Source organism: Dromiciops gliroides, chromosome 2 (genome assembly GCF_019393635.1).
Source record: "Dromiciops gliroides isolate mDroGli1 chromosome 2, mDroGli1.pri, whole genome shotgun sequence".
Taxonomy (NCBI): domain Eukaryota; kingdom Metazoa; phylum Chordata; class Mammalia; order Microbiotheria; family Microbiotheriidae; genus Dromiciops; species Dromiciops gliroides.
The window spans coordinates 15,161,972-15,181,194 of record NC_057862.1 but is presented as its reverse complement, the minus strand read 5'-3'; the positions used below and the strand labels follow the sequence as shown (position 1 = coordinate 15,181,194).

Genomic DNA, 19,223 nt, shown 5'->3' with positions numbered 1-19,223 from the left:
CAGTATAAGGAGACAAGACATACATTTGGTGTTTCTGTCTTTTTCTTCTATTGCTTTCTAGTCTCCCTTGAAGGGATGGGTCAGGAGATGGAGTGGAAAATTGTTGGCTTCTTTAGCAGTAATTTTCTGTTAAGGTCAGGTGGTAGGTTTCCTAAAATAGGTGGAATTTGAATTTGGGGAAAGAAATGATTCACTGTGACAGGGAGAGATGTGTTAGGTATGTGACATTAAGAGAAACCAAACACTGAAGTTTAACTAGGAGAAGAGACTGGCTTGCAGGCATGGGGACATTGATGGGGAGTCTTGAAATCCAGAGTTTGATTGGCTATGGATGTCATCCTTAACCCAGAAAACAAGAGACTAGAAAAGATTCTCATGCTTCAGAGCATGAGTGGATAGAAATACATCCCTAGACTCAGTCTGTCAAAGGAGGCTCCAACCATTCTCTCACTTCTCTGATACTTATTCTGTCTAATTTTGAGAAAGCAAACATGTGTCATCAGCCTGGGCCAAACTCAGGGAAAGCAGAGTTGATGGGAAAGGCAGATACATACAAGCACCGCTGGGAGCAACGTCTGCTGGGGGAGCACACTGGCTTCTTCTGAAGAGGCTGGGTTTGTGGGAGAGTAAGAGCAAGTCCCTCCAGCTTCTTACAAAAACATTTATGTGGAGAACTTTCCTTTTAGCTCTCTCTTTGCCTCCACTGGTACTGGTGGAGTGCTGCTCTCAGAAAAGGTCGGTCAAGGGCCAAGGATCTGCTCCTCAATCATCACTCAGCACCAGTCCTTGCCAACTGCAGATGCTTGCTATCCACTTGTATGAATTGCAGGCCAGAGGAAAAAGGTCCTGAAGTGCCTCTTAAGAACAATTAAGTAGAGATTTTGGCAAGGTGGTAGGGACAATTGGAGTCTTAAGTGATAAGGCTATTAAATGGCTTTTGACTCACCCTGTCTCTCTGATCAGGGATGCTGCCTAGGAAGGGAATCTTGTGGATTTCACTTTCTTGCTCTTATAGATGAGGACCCACTGGTTCCAAGACTGGGATAAGGAAAAGAAATGTCAGATTTGTGATATTAGCTATGTAGCCAAGGGGAGAAAAACGTCGCCTCTCAGAGCCTCAGTTTTTCTTATTTGTAAAATGAGGGAGTGGGGCCAAATGATCTCAGAGATCCCTTCTAAAACTAAATCTATGATCTAGGTTAAGCTCAAACACTCCTTCAAAGATAAAATTTTCATTTTTTTCCCCTTCGTAAGCAAGCATTACAGGATTTATTTTGTAAATCCAACTATCTTGAAAGTCTCATGAAATCTCTCAGACAATCTCTTGTCTGTGAAGAGGCCGACAATTAGGCTCTTAGAGGGAGCTCTTCGATTTGAGCTTTCATAGGACGTATAAACTGAAGCGTGAATATAGCTGGATGTCAATGTCACCCCCCCCACCTCCCGCGCCCCAGTCATTTAGGATGAGAATGTTAATGATGATAGCAGGCACTTAAAGGACACTTTAAGGCTTTCAAAGTGCCTCACAGATATTACCTCAATCGATTTCCACGACAATAATAGCCAGCAGATGCTCCTATTATTCCCATTTGATAGACAGTGAAGTTGAGGCCCAAGTGACTGGTCCAGGGTCACATAGCCAGGAGGTGTTTAAGACAGAGTTTGAGCAAAAATCCTTCCTAACTCATTCAGTAAACAGCATTTATTAATGCTTATTACTTATTAAGAGTTACTAAGTATTATTTATTAAATTTATTAATCTTAAGTGCTTGGCATGGGTCAGGCACTGTGCTGACCACTGGGTATGCAAAGAAAGGCCAAAAGCCCAATCCTTGCTCTCAAGGAATTCCTGGTCTAATTACAAAGAGCTGTGTGCTCTAATGTACCACTACCCACTGAACCAGGTAGCTGCTGGGACCTGTCATTTCACTGATACAGGTCAGTCAGTCGGTCTACAAGCATTTAAGAACTTGCTATAAGAAAGACACTTGGCGATACAAAGAGAAGCAAACAGACAAGAGAACTCCCTCTTCCATTCTAAGTCAGGACCTTTGTCTGCAACCTAGATCCCTGAGAAGTGAGTGACTTTCCCAAGGTCACACAACCAGTATCTGTTTAGTCATTTAAAAATTGGAACAACTTGATCTGAAGTCAGCTAGGAAATAAAAGACTAATTCTCAATGCCCCAGTTAGAGAGAAGAGGAGGTGTTTTTGGTTTTCTTTCTTTACACTCTCTTGGTACAAGAAAAGTTTTGTTTTGTTCGTTTGTTTTGGATGGAGCTCACACATTTATGAAACAAAATTATACCTCAGTAAAACATGCAAGTGAAATGTCCAGAGACCCAGCTGAACTGGTGACAATCAATCAACTCATCCCCAAGTGATTATTAAGCACCTACTATATGCCAGGGACTGTTCAAATGCTGGTTATATTTACATCGTGCATTTCTACTTTCTTTCTCAAAATCCTATTCAGACCCTTTTAGGAAGTGTCTGGGTCTAGAAGTCTGTACTAGAAAACCCTGGCAGGTTCTCATAATTAAGAAGGACCTTTTATACGGGCTGTATTGAGTAACTTGCTGAGCACCACATTTGAAGATGGAAAGGCTCCGTAGTTAGGAGGCATCATGGTATAGTGGAAAGAACATTGGCTTGGGAGTCTGGGCACCCTACTTCAAATCCTAGTCACACTTGCTATCTCTGCAATCTCAGACAAGTCACTCCCCTCCCCCCATGGACCTCACTGGTTCTTCTCTTCCAGTGAACTATGATGCTCTAGAATCATTCCTTTTGTTTACTTGCACTGTTTCATTTGAAGCTGAGCAATGATTGGCTTCTCTGTCAGGCTCACACAATCTTAAAAAAACACAATTTGATAAATAGCATGGGTAATTAGAAGATTTTTTTGGTGGGGAAATGAGGGTTAAGTGACTTGCCCAGGGACACACAGCTAGTAAGTGTCAAGTGTCTGAGCTTGGATTTGAACTCAGGTCCTCCTGAATCCAGGGCCAGTGCTTTATCCACTGTACCACCTAACTGAAGGTTTTCAACAGATGATAAATAAAACAGTGGCTACTGAGGCTGACAGGAACAGAGAAGGATAAATAATGTCCACAAGGTCACTGTACCTCACTCTCCGCACAGAAGCAGCCATGCCCAGAGGAAGATGGCTGATCCAATTCCTGCCCTTTTTTTGGACGTCCTCCTCCATGTGTGTCCTAAAGCTGTCAACAGTCCCATCTTCCAAACTAGTGGGGGAGGATAGATTACACAGGGATATCCTAATGAGGCATGAAAGAAATCCTCCCCCAGAACAAACTGGGTCAGCCATTGTCCTGTGGCCAATTTTTTTGACAGATAAATAAAATGAACCACTTGAAATAGTGATGGAGCATTAAAGAATCACTTATTGAATTGAGATCTCATGAAATTCAGGTTAGGATGTTTAAAACTCAGCCAAGTGAAATCAGATTGAACTTTCCCAAGGAAATCCACTGCTGGCTAAGGTCAAGTGTTGCCAACAGGAAGACGAAGCTTATTTCTGTAAGAAATTCTATTTATCAATATTTCAGAACTTTTCTCCATCCTGGAGAAGACATACGATTTAGGGATCATAACTCTAGAGATGGAAGAGACCTCAGAAGACATCTAATACTCTTCTTCATTTTATAGACAGGAAAACAGACTAAGGGAAACACATTCTCAGCAATTTATAGTCTTAGGGAGTTGTTTGGGGGCACTGAAATCTAAAGTTCTCTCTTGGTTTATGAAGTCAGGATGCCTCCAAGACAAGATCTGAAGTCAAGACTTCCCAACTCTAAGGCCAGCTCAATCACTGTCATCCTGCTTCTTTGTCTCCCATCTTACTTAGTGACTTAAGGCACCCAAAGCCACATCATTCTATTTAAAATGAACTCTCATGAAAAATCTTGTGAAGAATTTATAAAAGTTAAACATTTTAGTACTAACATCAATAGAATAATTCCCATTGACTCGATGATTCTTATAATCATGTACATGATTATACTGGGGCATATACAATTAGTGCATAAAGAAGGTGAAAGCCACTGGTCAGAGCTAAAAGGCAGGATAAGGTCACTGAGGATTGTGCTGTTTGCTGAGAAGCGAATTACTTTTTATTTTTCTTGTTTTCTCTTCCATAATCTCATAAACTTGGAGTTATCTTTGAGTCTCCTTGTCTTCCTTCTTCCTATCAATCTCATTCTCAAATCATCTCACAGAGTAATTTTGCTAATGTACATTCCTAAGTATGTGTCTCAGCTCCATGAAAGCCTCCTCTATCTCCTTACTGTTTACCAAAATTCTCTCTCTGTCTCTCTCTGTTTTAGCCTCTGTCTCTTGTCTCTATCTCTCTGTTTCTCTGTCTTTCTTTGTCTCTCTGTGCCCCCAGTTGCTCAAATCTGTAAGTAAGTCTTTGATTTATGTTGAATTTTTTTTGTTTCTTCCCAATAATTCAACTCCTGTGATCACTTTGACCTCTTGATTTTCTTTTTATTTGCTGATTAATGGAATCCAGAATTTCTAATATATTTTTGTTTCTGTGTTGTAGCCTGGATGTTTCTTTGGCTTGCCCTCAGTTGGGTGACATGGCATCAAGTTTTCTACTGTGTGGAACAGCTAAATATTTATTAATCTTTTTAAAAATTTACATTTCTTCCCCTCTTTTTTCTTTTACTCTCACTCTTCTTCTTAAGAGGGAGTATGCTATAATGGAGAAATTTCCCATCTGCATTTGTAAAGAGAGTTTCCACACTGGGTGTTCCCCAACCTGGTGTTATCATAGATCAGCATGATTCTCCCTATTCTCCCCTCAATAGTTATCATTAAATTTTCTAGGAATGAACTTCATTACCCCAAATTCATGTTGTCTTTTATTCTTTTCCTTCAAATCATACTGATCTTAGGTCAAGCCTTGGGAAAATTAAAACTTGAGGATTATTTACTGATTCAATGAATCCCATTGTTTCAATGACTAGGCTGGTAATATCTCTACATTAGACCCACAGGAGAGTTGTTCTTCTTAGACTGCTGAGGTTATTGAAAGGTACTCTACTCACGATGACGACGACTACTACTGCCACCACCACCATTACTACTACTACTTCTAAACATTTTACATAAGCCTTTCTGGCTTACAAAATTTTTTCACATGTTAACTCTTGAAGCATTACATCGTCTTGTTCTAATGACCTAAATGAGTGAATGCATTTTCGAAAGCTTGGTTTGATGGATTCTTCTATGGTCTGGAGGCACTAATTAGTAGCTTCCTAGTTGCCTGAAGGAGTTAACATAGAGATCATAGCTGCAGAGCTAGAAAGGACTTCTGAGGGCATCCAACTAAACTCCTTTATTTTACAGATGAGGAGCCCAGAGAGGTTAAATGTTTTACTGGCGGTTGCACAGGTAGTAAACATTAGGGGTAGAATTTGAACCCAGATACTCAATATGTACTTATTAATAACAATGGTGATGATGACCACAATGTGCACGCTCTGTGGCACAGAAGTGGCAAAGAGGATTAAAAAGAAAAACCAAACAATCAGTACTCACCCTCGGGAAGATAACATTGTACAGGACATTCCAAAGAAGACACGTGCTTGTGCCTTTTGTCTTGGATAAACCATGTCTGATATGCATAGACTTTGTTTGGGCCACCATCACACAGAAAACTTTTAAGTTCTCCTTTCTTTATCATGTAATAATTTAAATATACTAATTGTTTGGCTACCTACCATTCATTCAATTGAAAAGATTGGTGTTACCATTTTAATTTGGTATTTAAAAACCATTACTCTCTAAAATACAATTTATGTGAAAATATTAGTATAACATTTTCTCCTTCCAAAGGCACAAGATAATTTCCTAATAGCACTTTGCTGGAAGAAAACCCAACTGATTATCATACCTAAAGGTCAGGTCTGGGAGAGGAAATTATCTCTGTGATAAGGAAAATGTAAAGTCACCTGGCTCAGGCAGCTAATTTTTGTACCTACCAAGGTTTCTTCGTGCCTCACAGCTCAAAAAAATCCATCAGCCCAAGTTTCCAGATGTCAACATTTGGGAGAATGAAATAATATCTTATGTCTGTTTGGCTTCGGATTGTACAAGGGAAATCTAATCGAGTGACTTTGTGATTTGAGCCTAGAAAGGCTAGCCTGAAGAAATTCTGAAGTGATTTAAGTGATTAAAAATTCCCATAGATCTCATGTAAATTTTTGTTTTGTTTCATTTTTACCAAAGAGAGACCTTCATGACAATTTAGGATGAAAATGAGAAATATATTGATAGTGGCCACATGGACTAATACCCCAGAGAATGGGCACCATTCTCTCCAGAAGCCTCTTAACTGACCTGACCTATACAGAGGAGAAATTCCTTCGAAGGCGACAAGACGTCTAAGATTCACAATCCCAGAATACACAAAGCTGCATCCCTGTCTCCCTCCCTTTCCCATCATCAAGGCAGACTGAAAAACAAAAGACCGATGAAGTCGGAGTACTCCCCAAACACCAACATTTTGCTGTTTCTCCAGAAAGACTAATTGAATGCCTCTCCTCTCCTCAAAAGCCTCATTACCTAAAAATGAGAATCTAGGTTCTCATTCCTTAAAAAAATAAAATTTCATGTCCTTATGAGGGCATTCAAGGCCTTATCAACTTGATCTCAATTTAGAAGGCTGCCCTTATCTCATACCATTCCCCTCATGTGCTCTCAATTCCATCTAAATCAGTCTTATCACCATCACTCTTCCATGGCCTGTCCTCTCCCATTTCTATGCCTTGTTTCCCCCAGGACCACATGACCCCAATATCTATTCAAGCACCAACAATGGACCAGGCCTGGTGGGTGTTAGGGATGTAGAGAAGAAAAGGAAGCCCTTGGCAAGATTACATTCACCTCATAATTTCCTGCCATCCTTCAAGGGTTCAATGATCTGAATCTGTACATTGTGCCCACAATTCTTTCCTGAGCTCCAGGTCCATGTTAGGGGATAGTGATGACCACCTCCAATCAAATGTCCCATGGGCATCGTAAACTTCATGTAAATGAAACAGGGAGGATTATCTCCTCCCTGAACTCACCCATCCTTCCCACCTTCCCTATTTTAGGCAAGGACTGACCCTTCCTCTTAGTCACTCAGGGTCACAATTGTCACTTCTATGCCCATTCCCCTTTTCAATCCTTTGCAAGTCTTATCCCTTCTACCCTGGGTCATCTTTCATGTCTGTGTCCTTCTCTTGAATCATAAACCACCATCCTGCTTTTGATGCCTCATGGACTCTCAGTCAGACTACTGCAAGTACTTCCTAAGTGATTCTTTGTCTCTCTCCTCTCAAGCATATTCCACATATGACTGCCAGACATGGTTCCAAGACCATGGCTCAGTGGTGATACTTTGGTCTCTCTCCTTACTCCCAAGAGAAAGGTCTTTTGTTGTGCTTTGTTCTACTAGGGGGACTGACTGTATATACATATATATATATGTATATATATATATATAGGCATACATGTATACATATATGTGTATGTTTGAATGTATGTGTGTTCCAGTGCCTTTTCCCAAGCTTTTCCCAATTCATGGAATGTTCTCCTTACTAGCTTCTGCCTCTTGCAATCCCTACATTCTTTCATCAAAAATGCTACCTTCTACCTGCCACCGTTCCTGATCTCCAACCCCTAAATGCTAGTGTTGTCCTTCCTCCTAGAAATGACTGTGTACTTCCTTGGTCTATATTTTGTATTTCTTTAACTATGTGCATGTTGTTCTCCCAATGGCAATTGAGAACAGGTACCCTTTCTTTCATTTCTTTGTATCCTCAGTTTCTAGTACGGTCATTTGCACATAGTAGGTACTTCAATTCTTGGTGAATTGAATGGAATTCAAAGGCCTAATATAAGCCACTTCTTACACAAAGCCCTCTTTGATTGTTTTCTGGGTGAAATCAATCTCGGCCCCCTTGAATTTCTCAAAGAACTTTGTCTAGCTTGCTCCTTTGCTATTGTCTCAGCTTCTCTTATTTTCCTATTTTTCTTTGTGTGTGTGTGTGTGTGTGTGTGTGTGTGTGTGTTCATGATGATGTAAAGCATTACAATATTTGTCATTTTGTACAAGAAAATTTAATTAAAATAAAAAACTAAAGTGAAAAATAGCATGCTTCAGTCTGTTCCATCAATATCAGTTCTTTCTTTGGAAGTAAATACTATGTTTCATCAATAGTCTTTTGGGATTGTCTTGGATCATTGTATTGTTGAGAATAGTCAAGTCATCATACTTGTCCTTAACTCTATTAGAATGTAATCCTCGGGGGCGGCTGGGTGGCGCAGTGGATAAAGCACCGGCTCTGGATTCAGGAGTACCTGAGTTCAAATCCGGCCTCAGACATTTGACACTTACCAGCTGTGTGACCCTGGGCAAGTCACTTAACCCCCATTGCCCCGCGCAAAAAAAAAAAAAAAAAAAAAAAAAAAAAGAATGTAATCCTCTTAGGAAGAGGGCTTGTGGCATAACTCCATCCTTACCCTTGAAGTCAGGGCACATAGCACAATGTTAAAAATGTTTTTAATTGAATTGAATTGAGAGGAATTATCTTTAACATAGATGAGCCCTTGTTTTCAAAGCATTTCCACATCCATGTTTGGGAAATATCTATGATATTCCCAACACAAAACTTTCCTTCCCTTGAGAAGAAAGTGGAGGCACAGAGATAAACGAGCTTGTGGAAACCCACTCAGCAAGTCTGTAGCATACTAATTCACAATGATCCAAAGTTCTCTCCTATGTCAATTAGGAGAGCCTGGACACAACCATATTCTTGGATTCTCTATGATGTATGACTACACAGAGGGCTTTTAAAGACACCTGCTTCTGAGAAGAAATTAACACATGGCCTTGGGACCTCTAAAGTCTTTCATGAAATTAGGAAAAAAGTTCTTTTCCTCCTGAATATGAACCATAAAAATACTAGGTCCCACCACATTAGCCCTGACATGGTTGAACAAGAAATACCTTGTTGTTCCTTCTTGTTAGAGGGAGATTACTCATGATGATAACCCATCAGCATGGGGGGGGGGCTTACTATTGACTCCTTACTTTCTCAAAGCCTCCCACATCCTGTGGACTAGAATGTGAAAGAAAAAAGGCATTCCTGCAAGTCATCCTCTGTTCAGGACCCATTGCTGCAATCTTTCCAAAGCTGCTGCCCTTTGCCCTACAGTGAAATGAAATCCTTTGGATTGTCCAGGGAAGGGAAGCTGCTTTCTGACTCTCAGCTCCAATATGGGTCATCTAGTCCTGATTATACACTGAGGGTTAAGATACACAAGGCAATGGTCAGTGTACTCTAGGCTTACGTGGCACAAGGGAGTGATTTGGGGAAAGGATATTAGCAAACTGAATCCTCTTCATAGAAAACAAAAGTCCCTCTGGGCTCATCTCTCTGACATCCCCTTTTATTGAGAAAAGGATGTTGGAAATAAGTGGTGGTAAAGATGGTGGGAACATCATGATCTTTCCTCCAAAGTGCCCCGTGCCAGAACACGATTAAAAAAGGTTAAGATTCCAAAGCCTGGAGGTTTAGAAAGTCTGGGGGCTCTCACTGTCCACTGAAAATGCCTCATGATTCTGAGAGGCATTTAAGTATTTCCAGAGATGTTACCAGCATGCAAACCTCAGGACCATCAGGCACAGCCTTGTGTGGACTGGAACATATCAGACAAGCCTGATTGTCAAAAGATTCAGGCAAGTGACAGGCAAGTCAGTTCCCTTGGCAGCCAAAGCACAACAAAAGACCTTTCTCTATTGAGGAAGGAGAGAGACCAAAGCATTGCCATTCAGAATGAAACAAAATAGAGTGTTCCTCAGGCAGATGGCAGCATCTCACCCACTAGAATGGAGGGTTTTTGAGGGCAGAGACTTTCTTGCATCATTGTATCCCCAGCACTTAACATAGTGCCTGGCACATGAGAAGTACTTAATAAATACTCTTTCTTTCTTTCTTTCATTTATTCATTCATTCACTCATTCAGCCAGCCAGCCAGCCAGCCATCCACCCACTCCTTGTAGCATGACAAAACATTGTAGCCTGTGCTTCAGAAAACAAATGTCCTGTCAAATACACAGTAATGTTACTTCACTAATATACTCCTTCATCACAAAAGATGTTTATACCAGGAACTGCCAATATAACTCATAAGAACTTTCTCAGAATTAGGGTAGCTGAAAGCAATACACTTAGAGAGATGACACCTGTCTGAACTGAATATGAAGGGATGATACCTGTAAATTATTTATTTTTTGTTTGTTCTTGCTCTTTGTGGGACAATCAGGGTGGGGTGTCTTATGTCTGGGGCTGGAATTGGGCTGGGGATCTCCTGGGTCCAGGGCTGGTGACACTTAGCTAACCCTGATGACATGTTTAAAATAGGGTTGAGGTGCAGGAGGAATGCACTGGGGGAGGGGGAAGGAGGACTGGAGAGAGGTAGCTCACATGAAAGAAACAAGAAAAAAGCTTATGGAGGGGAGGGGAAGCGGGGGAAGGAGTGGAGGAGTGAGTGAATCTTACTATCATCAGAATTGGCTCAAAGAGGGAATAACATACATACTCAATTGAGAGGAATAATATATTTAACCCTACAGGAAAGTAGGAGGGGAAGAGGATAAGGAGGGAAGGGTGAAAGAAGGGAGGGCAGAGCAGGGGAGGGGGCAGTTAGAAGTAAAACACTTTTAAGAAGGAATAGGGTAAAAGAAGATAGAAAATAGAGGAAATATCATGGGAAGGAAATAGGACAGAGGGAAATAGTTATGATGATTGACTATAATGGAAAAATTTACGGTACCTACTCTGCTGGGCTATTGTGAAGAAAAGTCTTTGCCTTGTTTAAGGTAGTATATAAAAGTTATGATGAACAGGATGCTATCAGAAAAACCTGGAAAGACCTATATGAACTGAAGAAGAATGAAATGTACTGTATACAAAATAACAGCAGTAGTGGAAGATGACCTGCTGGGAAGCACATAGTTATTGTCAGTAAGGCAATGATCCAATATAACTCTGAAGGACTTATAAAAACTGCAATCTATCTACATAGAAGGAACTGATGGTATCTGAAAACAGATTGAAACACATTGTTTTTTGACAATTACTTAATCTGAAATTTTGTTTTTATCTGTTTTCTCTTACAACCTAGCTATTGTAGAATTGTTTTCCATGTCTACCCACGTATAATTATATTTAATCACTTGAGTTCTTGGGGTGGGAGGTAGGAAGGGAGGGAGGAAGAGAAGTTGAAACGCAAAGTTTAAAAAAAATGTCCAAATTTGTTTTTACATGTAATTTGGAAAATAAAATTATAGACAGAAAAAAAATATACATGAATGGCAGCATGGAGTTGTAGAGACTGACCTTGGAGTGACTCACAGCCGTGGCTTCAAGTCTTATCTCTGACACATCCTGACTCTGTCACTTGTTTTTTTGGGAGTATGTTGGATGAGAGATTGGTTGTTCATTTGAAGGGGCTTCATTTTGAACCACCAAAAGCCCACATCTAGACCAAAATTACACATACATTTATGAACACAGACACACCAATTGCTATAGAGTAATGGGCACTGTTATGTTTTCCCTTGGGTCCAGGGTTGCCTTTGACAATGTCTTCATTTTTTACTTTATAGTTTGAAAACAGAAGCTCAGGTTGGATGAATAATAGCAATTAAGGGAAGCTTTAACATGTCTCCGAGGTAAAGTTCCCTGTCATGTATAATTTTCCACAAAGGAAATTTATCTTATGAGAAACATTCTTCTAGTTCAGGATGGGTGAGCATGCTCAGAAACAAACAGGAATTGAGATCCCTGGGGCTCCAGAGCCAGAAGGGACCTCAGACGCCTCATCTTGTAGATGAGGAAACCGAATCTCGGAAGCGGAATGACTCAGGTCCTTTGACTTCCGAGAGATAGCAAAGTAGGAGAAATGTGTGTCTTAGAATCAGGGATCCTGATTGAAGCCCTTCTTTTTTTGACCAGCTGTATGATTATGGGCAACTCATTTAACTTCTTGGACCCTTACTTTCATTTTCTGTAAAATGGGATAATAATATCTGTTGTGCCTGCTTCACAGCCTTGCTATGATGCTCTAATGAGATGATATATCTATCCAACAGCCCATCCACCCCTCCTTCCACCTCTCTGTCCCTCCATCCATCTCCCCATTTATCATCCATCATCTATCTTTCCATCTATCATCTATTTGTAACTCTCCATACCATATAAAGCATTATTTATATATGAAGTATGTGCTATTATATAATTTTTTCTTAAATGTGAAAGGTTACCCACTGTTGTTACCACCTGATAGCATCCAATCAGCCAGCATTTCTATAGGGCTTTAAGGCTCATAGAGCATATAGGATCATATTGTTATAGCTCATGAGGTAATCTGGTCCAAACTCATTTTAAAACTAAGGAAAGCGAGACTCAAAGAAGTTGTGATTCCACTTAGCTCTAGATGGAAGCACCAGTTGTACTGCGTAGAGTTTACAAAAGGCAAATTTATGTTTGATATAAGAAAACACATCTTCATAAGCAGAGATATCCCAAGGAGCAATGAGGCATTAGTCTCCCCCTAATTGGAGATTTCCAAGGAGAGCATCAATTTCCACTTGTCAGAAATGCCTTTGATAGGAATTTTGTTCAGGAGTGCATTAGATTAAATGACCCCTTGGGCAGCTAGGTGATACAGTGGATAAAGCACCGGCCCTGGATTCAGGAGTACCTGAGTTCAAATCCGGCCTCAGACACTTGACACTTACTAGCTGTGTGACCCTGGGCAAGTCACTTAATTCCCATTGCCCCGCCAAAAAAAAAAAAAAAGTGATAGATTAAATGACCCCTCTGAAATCCCTTCTAGATCTGTGGTTCTCTGATTGGCTGGTTGATGGCTGTCATTTGTTATCAACCCAAATGACATCACTATGTTGTGGCTCATCAGACTGAGACAGGCTCAGACGTCTCCATCTCAGGTCAAGCATAATAGTCTATGTGAACATTTGGGACAGAGATGGCTCTAAATTTGTGCTTCTCATGTTTCCTTTGAGCTATTACCATTTTACTTTGCTCAGCACCTTCTTTGATGTGGGCACACCCTGCTGAGCAGTCCTGTGCCAGTGTCTCCCGTGTCTCCCATTATTGTTCTAAGAAACATCCCAAACAGAATTATTTCCAGTTAAGCTGACCTTTAGGGCTCATCTTCTGAGCTGTTTGACTATTACATTCTGCTTATTCAGCCCAGCCATAACCTCCCTTACTGGTTTAACTGCCAGAAATAATGAGCTCCATTTTCAGAATCATTTGGTTATCTGGAATCTACAGAAACAGCCCTACTCTTGCCAAGGGCTCATGGATTTCCACAAATAAAGCCTTAGCAGTTCATTCCAAATGTCTCTTCAATAGAAATATTCCAGCTATGTCCTTTCTGACACCCTTCTTACTACTCAAGAAGGTTTCAGAAACATAAAAAAGCATTTGTATTTTTTTACATTTGAATTGTATGTATCATTTAAGTTGTGCTAAAGAACAAGGGTGTAACAACTAACTTTTTTTTTTGGAATGGAATACAGTGGAGGCAATGTTTTAGTGAGTCTACACTGCCAGGTCTGAGTACCAATTCACTACTTATCCTATCCTATCCTGTCCTGTCCAATCTTATCCTATCCTGTCCTGTCCTGTCCTATTCCTTTCCATCCCATCCAACAAATATTTAGTCAGTTTGGTACAGTAGAAATAATCTTAGATTTGGAATCAGAAGACCTGAGTTCAATTTTCTTTGATGCTCCTTTTTACCTGTGAGTCCTTGGGCAAATTACTTAATCTCTCTGGGTCTCAGTTTCTTCTTCTGTAACATGAATGATATAAGTCCTCTAGGACCTACATAATCCCAACTAGCTCCAAATCTTTATCCCTGAGATTTCGTAAGTGACCCCTAAGTGAAAGGCAATGGGGCATCATTGATATTGGCAGTTAGATGGTGCAATGGCTGGAGCATGGGAATTAGAGTCAGCAAGACCTGAGTTCAAATCCATCCTCAGACACTTACTAGCTATGTGACTTTGGACAAATCACTTAACCTCCCTTTACATCAGTCTCCTCATCTGTGAAATGAGGATGGTAATAGCACCTACCTTCTAGGGGCTGTTTTGAAGATGAAATAAAATAATATTTAGAAAGCTCTATGTAAACCTTAAAGTACTACCTAACAGCTAGCTATCACTATTAATTATCACCATCATATTCATCATTAACTATTATTATAGAGTGCTGGCCTTGGAGACCATATGTCCTGGTCTCTTCAAGTTGGGTTTCCAACACATAAAAGCGGTGTAATTTAAGGGGAATTCCTTAACCACTGGGCCCCCTAGGCAAATCTCTCAGACAGTAAATTATATCAGGGTCACTAATCTGTGATCTACATTGGTGGAGGGAATTTCCATAGATAGAATTTTCTAGATGTTTATGATATCATAGGACCTCCTCTTAAATCAATCTCTCTGTCTCTGTCTTTGTCTCTTTCTTTCTCTGTCTCTCTCTCTGTCTCTGCCTGCCTGTCACTGTCACTCTCTCTCTCTCTCTCTCACACACACACACACACACACACACACACACACACACACACACACACACACACACACCCCTGAGTATTTCCTGCCCTCAATGAGTTTCTAATCTAATGGAGGGAGGTGGAAGTCTGAGGGTGATTACACAACTTTTAGGAAATTTCCCTTGTTAAAATTAACAAGGGTCCTGCTATAATTGTGAGAAGTCAGGAAGTAGGTCACTCTCCCTGAGCCTTCTGATCTTGGGAAACCCCAGAGAAGCCAAGGAAGCCACGGGGAGGGTGATGTGTGCTTATGAGTTAGAAGGGCAGAGATGACTGACAGGCAGGATGACATGAGAGTACATTGTTAACTTGCTTGGCTGACTAATGAAGTTGTGTCACAGTTTGCTTCTCCCCTTGGGGAGTGATTCACCTAATTTCAGCTTGCTTCAATTGCGGGATTCTGCTCAGTGCTGAAATTAGCACAATAACCCTGTCTACCCCAGTGTTGTCAGCGTGGTTGGCTTCAAACTAGTGCTGATATGAGTTAAATCTAGCAAACATCTACTAGACTGCAATCCCCTCCAGAGCAGGGAGCACCTCTCTGTACCTTTTACAAGGTAGTGGCTCAGCGTTGCCTGGAGCAGAATGCCACTAATCCAGAGCCAGGAGAAACAGCAAGCAAGAGGAGGGATGGGCAGCCAGCTAACAATTGGCAACGGCTTCCAAATAAGGCAGTTTTTCTATAGGAAACTGATAAATGTTGCCTAGTTTACAGACCCTTAGGTCTGCACATGTGGGATGGTTGGCTTACACCCAAACTGTCCCAAACCGATGCATTCAACTTGTTCTGTATAATATGAGCCTCCTTTACATGCCTCGCTACCCTGCAGGACATGATGTATGTGATCAGGAGAACTGATGCATTAAGTAATAGCAATAGGCTAATCCAATGGATTTCTGTGCTTTGTTTTTCTACCTACCCTCATGTCAAATGATTTCATATAATGATTGCTTTATTTTAGTTGTTGTTGTTGTAAGTTAGGTGGCTCAGTGGATAGCATGTCAGACATGGAGTCAGAAAGACATCTTCCTGAGTTCAAATCTGGCCTCAGACACTGTTTAGTTTCATAACTTTGGGCAAGTCATTTAATCCTGCCTCATTTTCCTCATGGGTAAAATGAACAGGAGAGAGGAATGGCAAACTTCTCTAGTATTTTTGCCAAGAAAGCCCCAAATGGGGTCAGGAAGCGTTGGATAGGACTGAAACAAGTGAATAACAACTATAATTTTTTCAGGCAAAGGAAAAACAGTTGATATTGACTAGATTTTGATCTCATGAGATATGACTTTAGATTGATCTGGACAAGGGCTAAATGGAGTCAATTTACTGCTAGATCTAATTTTACACCAGGGATATCTTCTAACAACAAGAAACACTAACTCACATTTCTATAATGCTCTCAGGTTTTTAAAGCATTTTCTTCAAAACCATCCCAAGAGGCAATTCCCAGAAAGATAATTCGGCTCATTTTACAGGTGAGAAACAAACTCAAACACCGAAGTGACTTGAACAGAGTCACATAGGTACAGAGCAAGTGCTCAAAGTGATGGATAAATAGATGTCTCATTTAAGTGCAAAAGTAGAGCTGGCTATTTAAAAGAACATTGATTTCCCTGTGAAGGAATAATGAGTCATCTTAAAAGTTAAAAAAGAAAGATTATCTAATTAATCTTTATATTTTAAAAACCTAGATTAGCCCCTATCGAGTTTGCTTAAGTTATAATATTATGTCTCCACCTTAAATTACCTCATAAATGAATTCCTTTTCAGAAAGTTTAGATACCATCTCTTTCCTTTGCTCCACACACGTGTATATACACACACACACACACACACACACACACACACCAATTACTTTCTTTCTTTCTTTTTTTTTTGGTGGGGCAATGAGGGTTAAGTGACTTGCCCAGAGTCACACAGCTAGTAAGTGTCAAGTGTCTGAGGCTGGATTTGAACTCAGGTACTCCTGAATCCAGGGCCAGTGCTTTAACCACTGCGCCACCTACCTGCCCCTATACCAATTACTTCCAACAGTGAACAGGCACAAAATGGTTTTAAACAAAAGTTAATTGATGTAATACTGGGCTGTATAATTTACATTTGGAATTTAATTTGATTTAATGTTTTACTGTATTAAGTATTAAGTCATTACATGAGTCTTAAAAGGTTTGGTAACTGGCAGGGCTCCCAGTGTGGGGATTCCCTTCAAAGCCAAGCATGACTAGTGTGTGACACTGGATAAGCTCTAGATAAGTGTACTGAGGCTCAGAAAGGTAAGGTGATTTGACCAGGGTCACACAATGAGCAAGCATCAGAGGAAGGCTCCCCAACTCCAAGTCCGTAACTCTATTACATCACAGTCATGGTAAAACTTCGGAGAAGTAGAGGAACACATCTGTTTTTAACTTCTGTGGCTACTACAGAAATTTCAAATAAATTATTTCCACAGTTTCAAAAATGTTCTGCTTTAAAAAAAATCATTAGGGGGGCAGCTAGGTGGAGCAGTGGATAGAGCACCAGCCCTGGAGTCAGGAGGACCTGAGTTCAAATCAGGCCTCAGACACCTAACACTTACTAGCTGTGTGACCCTAGGCAAGTCACTTAAGCCCAATTGCCTCACACACAAATAAATAATCATTAGAACTGCCAGTAGAGGTATATCAACTTATAAGAAAATATGAAAGCTTTTCCCAAAGTTGAAGAAGAAAAAGTAGATCAGAGAGGGAAAAAATAATATGCTACCTTAAAACATCTTTACATAGGTATAGAACAAATAAAAATAAGAAAAAATAATTAGCATGAATGCAGTATTTTGATGTTGACAAAGTGCTTTAAAAATATTATCTCATTTCATCCTCAAAACAACCCAAGAGGGAGTTACTATCATTATCTCTGTTATAGAGATGTTAAATGATTTGCCTAGGCTCACACTGCTAGTAAATGTGTAAGGCAAAATTTGAACTCGGGTCTTCCTAGCTCAGGGCTCTGTATCCACTGCAGCACCTAGCTACCTCTTCTATGTACTCTGCTGGGCACCCAGCCGAACAAAGTAGTAAATATAACAATATATAGAAGGATAAGCAGAATGAAGATAGTGTTTTCCACCAGGAATTAGAGGGGAATCCACTGGGAATTCTAATCTTTATATAGGACAGCAGGAAAAGACAACATCAGTAAAAAATAAATAAATAAATAAAAATAAAACAAGGTTAAATGACTTGTGGTCACCCTCAAATGAAAATGGATAAAATTGGGGAAAGAAAATTATCATTATGTGCCATTTGTCACCAGTTTCCTCCTCATAGATTCTGCTACTCTCTCACATCAGGTTCTAATGGCAGGAAGTAATTGAAAAACCATGCCAATAATATGATTTTTGAAATCTCCTTTTGTATTTCTTTTTTTGGCAATCTGAACACTTATTTCTTAAGCCCCATGTGAAACCAAGACAAGGATATCAACAAATCTTTAGAATTTGGAAATCTTCCAATCAAGTTTATTGAGCAAATTCCGACTCACTTATCGAGGTAAAAATGGCCTTACTCCCCTCACTCAGTACGGTATTGCTAAAATATAAAACTATGTTGGGTTTGTTGATCCATGTTTCTCTCAAGAAGCATGTTCACAAACACAGACTAATCAAGCTCCTTACGGGAGTATAGATGATACTGCATTTTAAAATCAATTAACTTCTGCCCAGTGAACACCAATTTTAGTCCTTTTTCTTCTGGGATATATTTCCAGGTGTCATAGATCCTTGGTGCAACTGAAACCCCTATAGTCCCTGAGAAAACAGAATTCTAGTTTTGTACTAATTCTTGTCTATAGGCTACTGAAAATATGATAGAGTATTTTTTTTTTTAAATCAGTCAATCCTCCAGATAACTGGTTTACAGGACATTCAATGCTTGAGTTGAATGAAGTGACAGAAGTTTTGGCTGGTATGAGTGGTTTGTTTGGTTTTGTCATATCTAGTTAAAAATCACACAACCAAGTGTCTTGTGCAGGTCTTTCAGAGAATCTAAACTTTAGCATTAAAAAACAAAGATGATTTTCTTTGACAAAAAGTAAAATTACTTCAAGTCAAATCTAGTTTTTGTTAAATTAGGAAAACGCAGCAGGCTTTTATCTTAAGCTAATTATCCATATGAGGTTAGTCAGGCTGAATGAAATCTATTTTGACTGTGTTTGTATGAATCTATGTTTGTGTCTATCTATCCACCATCTTTCCCTGTCCCTCTGTCTCTGTTTCTATCGATGTATCAATTTCATCTGTTTCTTTCTTCCCATCTCCGTGTCTCAATGTAGGTATATATGTCTCTATCTATTTATCTAATGGCCATGTAGGCATTCACCTACCTCGTATCATTCTTTCTGGCAATTGCTGAAAATGTACTTGTGATAGCACCATTTAAAATAAGAATTTCATTAATTATTAATTATTTATTTTATTAGGAATTTTTCTCATGTGGAAGAATATATTTTCTTTAGAAGTTACAAATTCTTATAGAATAATTTCCCAAATGATTCTCAAACATCAAAATTTCCAAAA

The 19,223-nt window shown here is 39.8% G+C and overlaps 1 protein-coding gene across 3 annotated transcripts in view; it reads right to left on the bottom strand.

The window, feature by feature from the left end:
• PRKG1 (protein kinase cGMP-dependent 1) overlaps positions 1–19,223 on the bottom strand; it is a 1,388,722-nt gene that overhangs the window by 126,910 nt on the left and 1,242,589 nt on the right. The window lies entirely within an intron of this gene.